At 36.1% G+C, this 9,057-nt stretch overlaps 1 protein-coding gene across 2 annotated transcripts in view; it reads left to right on the plus strand.

The window, feature by feature from the left end:
- LOC124166667 (deubiquitinase DESI2) overlaps nucleotides 1–9,057 on the plus strand; it is a 28,968-nt gene that overhangs the window by 15,731 nt on the left and 4,180 nt on the right. The gene's annotated exons all lie outside the window — the stretch shown is intronic.

The following is a 9,057-nucleotide window of genomic DNA, read 5'->3' on the forward strand; positions in this document are numbered from 1 at the left end:
TGTCTGAAAATAAGATTCACTGTGACCAATATTTTTTGCTGAGTGATATAAGTAGGTAATTGTTCTTCCCTTTGAGTGAATATGCAGCAAAAAGGAATTAAGTGTGAAATATTGTGTAATGCATGAATTACTGTTTTTTTAAATACATAGGTTTAAGTCATGCCCCAATGAGTCAAAATAACTGTTATTTGATATTTACGGCTGGTAATGGGGCTATGGATTTTTTTCTACTGAAGAAGACAGCACAACCTCATTGAATGTGCTCAAAAGTGGATTTTATCCACTTAATTGTTTATGCATTCTATATTTAATCTGATGTCAAGTTTATAATGTAAAAACTAGTGATTGACCAGTAATATTGTTCTGGGTATTGCTTCCTCATCAAAACGCTGGACCATGTGGATGGCAAAACACTTTAGGATTGGATCTGCATTACTAGCTCAATTGGCAAATGGGAGAATAGGCCTGGCTTAATAGCCAACAAGAGATCTTGTGAACTGATTGGGAAGGTTTTGATTGCCGAATCCTTTTATTTTGTCATGGAATGATTCAATTCTGTGTCATGTGTGTTACCATCATGAAATCATGATTTATTCCAAATCCGTTAAGGGCTCATTCACCAGCATTGCCTTCTTTGTCAAAATTGATAATTTGAGAAATAAAGAGACCCAAATTTTTGTGTTTTAAAATCTGTTGCCTTATATTTTATAGTTATCGGTGATGTAAGGTTAAAGTTCTCTTCAGGTATGGAGCCAGAAATTTGCTTCGGGGGTGAGTTGATGGTATATGGGTTGGCAGTTTGTAGTCAATTTGTACTCATGCAAACACCATAAATTCCGTTAAATAATTAATGAATTTCATTTATGTATTTCTAATATAGTTAACATATTCAACTATTTCCAAGGTATGTAGCTATTATGGCTTGGTCTCAGTAGGTGTTTGTGAAATTTTCTAAAAATTGGATAATATTAACTACTACAGTAACTTTCCTGAATTGCAAATTTTTTGAAAACGTCTCATTATAACTGACTTCAATTTTGAGTGCAAGTGAATTTGAAATGATTGTGTTTGTTACTAAACTTTTACCTACTGTCATATCAGTCTTTGTGAGCATGGTACGGTGCAATTGTTTAATGAAAAATGTCACATAATGAAGCAGATTTTTTAAACAAACATCCAGAGAGACAAGCAGTAAAAACTGTGGCCATTGCAGTAATTCCCAATTTTCATGAAAACAATTTGTTTACTTAATGAAATTTATGGTTTTTCGATGATTGAATGTTGAAAAAAAATTCAAGTTTAGGCAATCTGCATACCATGTAATTGCCCCTCAAAGCAAATTTCTGCTTGCATGCCTGTCCTCAAGTGATATTCTTAAATTGTATAATTGGGAAGTACATAATTGATACTTGCATATTTAGTTTTCACTCTCATTTGAAATGATTTTGTTGCTTACTAATCTCTCACATATTGGCACATCAGTCTCTGCTGGCCCAGCATGGCGCAGTTGTTTTAGGAAAATTGTCACATAATAATCGACTTTGATGTTAGTGAATTAGCAAAATATTTTATTCTAGCTTTTGTATTCCTTCTTCGATTCTTTGGAGTATCTCATGGCAATCTCTAAATTTCTCTCAATTTTACCAATTGCTTGGATGCCATCGGTAGGTTTGAAAGTAAGCTAAGCAAGAGTGACTATAAATATATGATAGCATTTTATACTACACATAATTATATTTTATAAAAATAACATAATGGAAGAATATGATACAAATTTTCGCAGTGATGGTATATGGCAGAGTTAAGTGTATATGTGACTTACTGTAGGGTTTTGCGTAACAGCTATCTCATTAGCCATCATTTCAGAAGCTGTTGCTTGGGGCTGAATTGTTCATAAACTTTATTGTCCATATCTCGTGTATGAAAATTGAAAGTAGAATCATAACTACAAATAATCGAAATACAAGTTTAAAAAAATAAAAATGAATGAAACTGTTTTCTCCTTAGTGAAATGAGTATTCAGTCTGATGTAGGTATTTTTTTTCTGAGTGCTAATGGTTTGCACAAGTTTTTTTGTATCTAATTGGATTATGTAGCGCTCCCATTTTTGGACATTCCAAAATGTGGATTTTACTGAGAACACAACTTTTGTTGTGTTGAATTTTGTTGTGGATATTCTGCGAATGAAAATTTATGCAAATTGAATGAAATGGATTAACTGATAACCGTCATTGAATGTATGACGTTACTACCATTTAATGGATAAAAGTAAAATTTTTAAATATAATACATATGATTTGTTATTATTTCCTAACCAACTGGGAAGATAATTGCTCCTTGCTGATATATTTTGTCTTAGATTACCTCAATCTGCTTTTTGGATCCTGCCAGGGAGTGATTAGACTGGTTGTATTTTGAACTGTAAAGGCCATGTTGCAAGAGACATTTCCACACATGCATTAATGCATGAAAAATTTCGTCAGACCAGAAGGGAACATGTACGAATGGAACCAACTTGGAACAGGTCCTATTTCCTGCTGATGCATTTATGCTAATTGTGTTGTTACTCTGTGGATTTTTGTCTTCATTCTCACATTCATGCATTTTGGCATTAACACGTTCAGTGCCACTTCGGTCATAATGACCGAAACATGTACTTCATCTCCACGCTGTTTTGGTCATTATGACAGAAGAATGAGCCTTTCTTTTGGCTGCTCATAGCACACCCTCGGTCACAGCTACTTTGGCGACGCGTATATGACGTGACCGATGCAGCGTGCATAGCCGTATGCACACAAAAACTCAAATGAAAAGGATCCAAGTACTAAAACGAAAGAAAATAGAATAACATGTTGGCACAAAGGGCGTATTTGTCTGAAAGTCCACGACAGGGAACGTGTTAACTGGCACTATTCATTGTACAGTGTAACGAGACTTTTAGGTGAATAAAACGTAGTCTAATTGAATCAATGGACCTCAGACTTAAATTTATCGACAAATTCTGTGTATTTATACTAATTAATGACTTTCACTATTTTCAAGGATCCTAGGAAAACTAATTTACGATTATTTTGGAATTGATTATTTTTACAATGGGATCATTCATAATTTTGGTATTATTGTCGATTGTCACAGAGTCTAAAAAATAAGGTTCTGGTTGGTGTGGTGGCTAGAGTGTCGGCTTCCCACCATGGGAGTTCAAATCATAGTGATGGCGTAGAATTTTCAGAGATTGCCTGATAACTGTTTTGGTGCTTTGTGGAGAGCACCTTAAGTAAAGTGCTCTGTCCCTCAGAAGGAACGTAAATCTGTGGTTCACTTGGAGCATATCGTTAAGGGCAGGTTAATCTTGATGCCGGGTTTTTTCTTCAACCCTCTTTCCGTGCCCTTCCCTATGGTGCAAATGACCTTAGCTGCAGGTTGCCTCATCCAAATACAAAACCATACCATGCCTCCTAAATAAAAATACCCACATTTTTCTGTTTTTTGATCCATCTCCTACTTCTCGAGCTCTATACAGAGAATATTGACTGCCTAAATTGTTTGCAGATAAGTTTATTATATTATTGCATGTTTTTTTTATTTTAAAATTTATAGAATGGCTAAACGAGGAAGAAATTGCTTTTCAACCTCACCTATCTTTCCCTTACATCTACCAAATCATCGAAGTGCATGAGACCATTGTGCAGTTCTGTCCACACAAATGCTTATGTCCCCTTGACTGTGCCAAGCAGAACGGATACATGCATAGGTAGTATTGCAATCCTAGATTGTTAAACTTCAGCCCTCCACTTCTCCATATCCCATGTTAGTTCTATTAACTACTGGAGGCTCTTCTTCCCCGAATCCTTCTTGATCTCTATTGAATACTTCCACTTAGTCTTGCTCTGGGGACTTCCATTACATTTACAGCACCATTACTGTGCCTCACTATGTGGCCAATCCACCCTGATCTTTGACATACAGTGATCCATAGTGTAATTTCTTCTCCTATTCTACTCTGTACCTCCTCATTTGTCACCCTATCTGTCCATTTTATCGTCTGCATCCTACTTCTGCACCAGGTCTCGAGGGCCTCAATTCTGTTCTGATTTTTAATTTTTCCAATGTTTCCAGCTTCTGAACTATAGAGTGCCACTGCCCACATAACTGTTCTCCAAAATAATATGATGAGCAATAAATCCATCAAACATTAAGCTTCGTATAGCTGTAGGTTATATCGATGGTGAATCACCATAATTTTAAGAATAATGCAGATTTTTGTGTAAAAATTTGAAGTCACTTCTGACAGAAAAATGAAACATTGTTACCAATTCATTTGTGTAATGGCTTATATTAATCCATTGAGTCTTTTCTTCTCCATCTTATTGGTACCATTTTGCATTTTTTGGCCCTTCACATTGGGCAACAGATGGTAGCGGCGATATGATGTTACTTGATTCTATTTCTACCACTGTTACATGATTTATTACTGTTACTCTACTCTATTTCACAGCTACCTCGCTGCATTTTTGCATAACTTTAATCCCTAAATTATATATCCTGTTTTGACAGTTATATAAAGTCAGGGAAATTTACAAATTTGGTCTGGAAATCAGGGCAAAGTGAGTAAAATCATAAATGGAAAGTTGGTATGAATCCTGAAATTCTCTCCCGGAAAGCGCGCAGCATTCATGCATTTAAAAATATATTCTAGATGACACTACTGAATGCAGAGCAAAATGAAACTTACTGTACTCACTAAATCCCTGCCTGCGAATTACAAATATTGTAAAATTTCAAATCTTATTTCTTTGTTATCCTCTTTGTTTTATACCAAGACTGCTATATGTATATGTTCATTTTTATGTGCAAATAGCTCCGTTTGCTGAGCCAAGTACTTCTTCTTTGTCATTATTTTTTGCTCTATGGATGATGCACATAGCATAATAAGTATAATCTCTACCTTATTCTAATTATAACTTCTATGTGAATGGTCATAATGCTTCCAGTGTTATGTTTTTAAGAAGCCAACTCTGCATTTGACATTCTTTGCCTTCACAGATTGTCTTGGTGCTTTGGCTGGGGATATTTCAGCTTTGCAAATTTTCTGTGTGGTAGTGATAATACTTGCTTCAATGGGACCCCTTTTCATTCTGCTTTTATTGCATGGTTTTTCTTTCTTGCTGATGGATTATCTAGCCCAAAATGATCTACCGGTTCATTAAAAAAAATAATATTGAGAACTTTCCTGTGGATGAAAATTTTCACTTTATTTATTTAAAAATCAGGCAGTGTATGCACACGCCAAATATTTTTATTAGGTTCACTTTGAGAGTATTTAAAAATGATTTTGAAGTTTCTTGTGGAACCAAGATTGTGTCTGCTAATATAGGGTTATATGGAAGGGTTACCCAAAAAAATGGTACTGGGCTATTTGATATTTTAAGGGGCCACAGTTGATAATTTGAAAATAGTCTTACAAGTTATAAACGTGAAATGTCAGGTGAGAAATTACATTAATGAATCACTTTTATGTAAGTTGGCTGGTGCTTAGTGTTTTCATACTTGCTAATTAAACTCTGCATTGAATTGAATGGTTCAGTGCATATGGAAAGAAACTATATCTTGTAAGTCCTGAGTTGATTATTTGTAGTTATTGTGACTTATGCGACCAGGGTTACATACATGTAAGGGTGTGTTGCATACCCGTAGGGATACATGTGGAGGCATTATGAGTCGGCGTTAGTAAAATTCTTAATTGTTCATTAATATGATTCATTGCATTATTGTAAGTACTTGCTTTTTTAAATATTTATTTTATCATCAGAAATGATGAGTACGGATTTAATTCATGTAATTAATTGTGTAGGAACTTCACATGCTCTGGTAAGGCTGCACGTATTGTTTAGTACTTACATACTTCAGTTAGGTGTTCGACCATATAGTTATTGTTGCTGTGAAATCGGTGGTTTAGAATTGCTCTCCTCAGTTAAGCAGCTTAACTATGGCTGCCAACACATTTCCTATGACCAGGGGCAGATCCGGGATTTTTTTCTGGGGGCTCAGGGGCCTGACAGGTTTTCTCATATTTTAGATCAAAAACAAAATATGTTCCACAATTACTGTAGAAAATTCTCTTTATTTTGGTATATACCTATTATTCAAGTTTCAGGACGTTTTAAGTTAAAGTCAAAGGAATTATTCTTGATAAATAGGTTTGTTATTATTTAATCACCACTGGGAAAGTAATAACTGTAAATTTAAAAGTTATTTTTTTAATTTCATCTAGAATCTGTTAACTATTATTACGGAGGCTTCCATGGAGATTAAATTGATGATTGGTTTCCGGGGTAATTCCGCGTCGACTCAATTTCTGCGGATGACAGTTTCGGAAGCTGGAATGTGCCTGAAGCTGTCGTCCGCCAAAAATGAGTCTACGTGGAATTAACCCAGAAACCAACCATCATCAGTTAACTATTTTTGATAGCTTACCAAACGTGGTTAATTTAGAGTACATTAAAGTGTACTGCTCTGCACTCATTGCTGATCTGAGGGCCTTTTTGAAAAGCATTTTTTTCAACTTAGTAACGACTGCTAGACATCTCATCTTTTTGAGGTAAATCATAAGTTTTCATATTAGATTGTCAACCTTTGTCATTAAGTAAATTTTTTTCTTTCAAAAATCCCCATAAAGTAGGGGCTAATTCCTTCCCCTGGGACACCTTAGGCCCATTTTCAGTTAACTGGAATTGTTGGTGACAGATGCAATGCTATGTAAGCTTTTTTATGGTATCTGGCGTGGTATTGGTAGATGCAGTTGGCAATGAACTATGCAAGTCAGATGGTGTTGCTGGCACCAACAGTCATGGGCAGATTAAGGTCGTTATTTTGGGTGAGAGTGAAAATGTTTTCCTAAAACTTTTCGATTGATAGATGTGCAATTTACTCCAGAGGTGGATCCAGGATAGGGACAAGGGAAGGGGGGGCTAAGTAGAGGGTAACCTCCCAGCAGTAGTGGGGGTCCGAACAAAATTACCATTGTATCTAGTGTAAATTTGATATCCAAGGAAGGGGCTATAGCCCCCTAACCTCTCCCCCCCCATAGATCTGCCACTGATGTACCCTCATGGTCACCCCTGTGGTAATGGGTTTACCTGGATTGAAATTAAATGGTGAACTTCCTACAACCTATCTACACATTTATATTGTTGGTAAGAAGGGACTCTATGATGTAAGTCTGCATAGACCATAGTCCTCTTTTGATGAAGGATGGAGAACACATTAATGCTGCAGGATTTAGAAAAATAAAATATTTAATTTAATATTCATACATAAGTGAAAATCGTGTTGTTGGCCTTTGTTTATTATCCTCAAATACTGCTACATCATTTTGAAGTAGCTCTCATTAGGATTTAGTGAATCATATCCATTCTTTATGCTTCATCATCTAGAATTATGATTAATTCTTTCAAAAATTGTCCTTGTAGAACACATTTTATATTTTTTTTATGGAAACCATCTTAATGACTTCACAGAAGCATAAAGTTGTTTTTATTATGTAGCAAATCTTCCTTTTAGTGTTTGATACAATTTACTCCAGACCATTTGATTCTATTGCATCAGCATTTAATGAAACGGGAGTACATTTTTTCACTCTGATACCTTGCTACATATTCCTTTGTTGATCCTAATGCTCATTTTGGTTGAAGAGGAAAAAAATATTTTTCTTTATGCTTTGTTAACCAATGGTTTAGTCCTAATTTAGGAAAATGTTGAGCAGTTTGTAAGTGATCTGACATTCAAAAGTTCCTGCTATAGTGTGGATCTTTGGTTTTCTTCCAAATGCCTCATCAACCCATGTACAAGGTGGACCCACCTCTTTTAAGGGTTGAAGTTGGAGGAAAAGAATTTCGAGCTTTTTACTTAATCCAATCGCTAACCAAATGAATAGAGTGGGTGAGTTATGTGGAAGAAGGTGCATATCACGAGATATGACGGTCTAATGAAAATTATGGTAATAATGTAAATAGTTGAGGGAAGAATGGCTGAGGTAAGCCACAGATGCATACTTAGAGCAGATGATGATGTATGTAAACCAAAAGAATTATGTAGGTGTTAAAAGATAAGCTGATGGAAGAACTGAGGGGATAGCTGCCTCAAAGCAGTCTTAGGATCGATGAGTGTTGATGATGATGATCATTAGCCACTGAGCTCTTAGCAATAGAATGCCAATATCTCCTCCCAGAGTGAAACCAAGATATTGCGATTCTGGCCATCTTGAGAAGGACCTTGAGAATTGCACCGTATCTAAATTCACGGGAAGTCACGTAGATTCAATTTTGTTTTCTCAGCTCATATAATTTCAATGAGATTGTGATGGAGATAAATTACTTGGATCTCATATGATAGTTATCATCACGTCAAAATACACTACCATGTCATTCAAAATTTATGCATTTTCCCGTTTAAAATACATGGAAATCGGCCATATTAAGATGACCCGAACGTGCTTTAGGCTGGCTTCACATGCTCCCAATTAGAACCAGCATTTCAATATTTTGAGTTCAGTCTCACAAGATAGGGAATTTTGGCATGTTTGTTCAAACATTAAGCAAGCCTTCGTTAAAACTTTCGCGGGTGCTCGTCATGTTGAATTAAAACTTTTGGGCTATGTCGCCGCGTCAGATTTTGGGTGGCCCCAACGTTTCCCGACCGATGCTGGTCGCTTTCTCAAGGGAATCTGAAGAGGTGGGATTTAAAATTGGTATATATAGGTATACGTGTCAGGTGGTGGGGGGAGGGGAGAGGAAATATCTAAAGAGGAGAAAAACAACTTTAACAGAGACACTGGCCTTAAAATCAGCCGTACTTGGCAACCCGTAATCGGCAAAAATAATCGACAACCTACTCCTCCAATCTCTCACTCCCCTCCCCCCACCACCTGACACGTATACCTATATATACCAATTTTAAATCCCACCTCTTCAGATTCCCTTGAGAAAGCGACCAGCATCGGTCGGGAAACGTTGGGGCCACCCAAAATCTGACGCGGCGACATAGCCCAAAAGTTTTAAT

The sequence above is a fragment of the Ischnura elegans genome, chromosome 10 (assembly GCF_921293095.1).
Source record: "Ischnura elegans chromosome 10, ioIscEleg1.1, whole genome shotgun sequence".
Taxonomy (NCBI): Eukaryota; Metazoa; Arthropoda; class Insecta; order Odonata; family Coenagrionidae; genus Ischnura; species Ischnura elegans.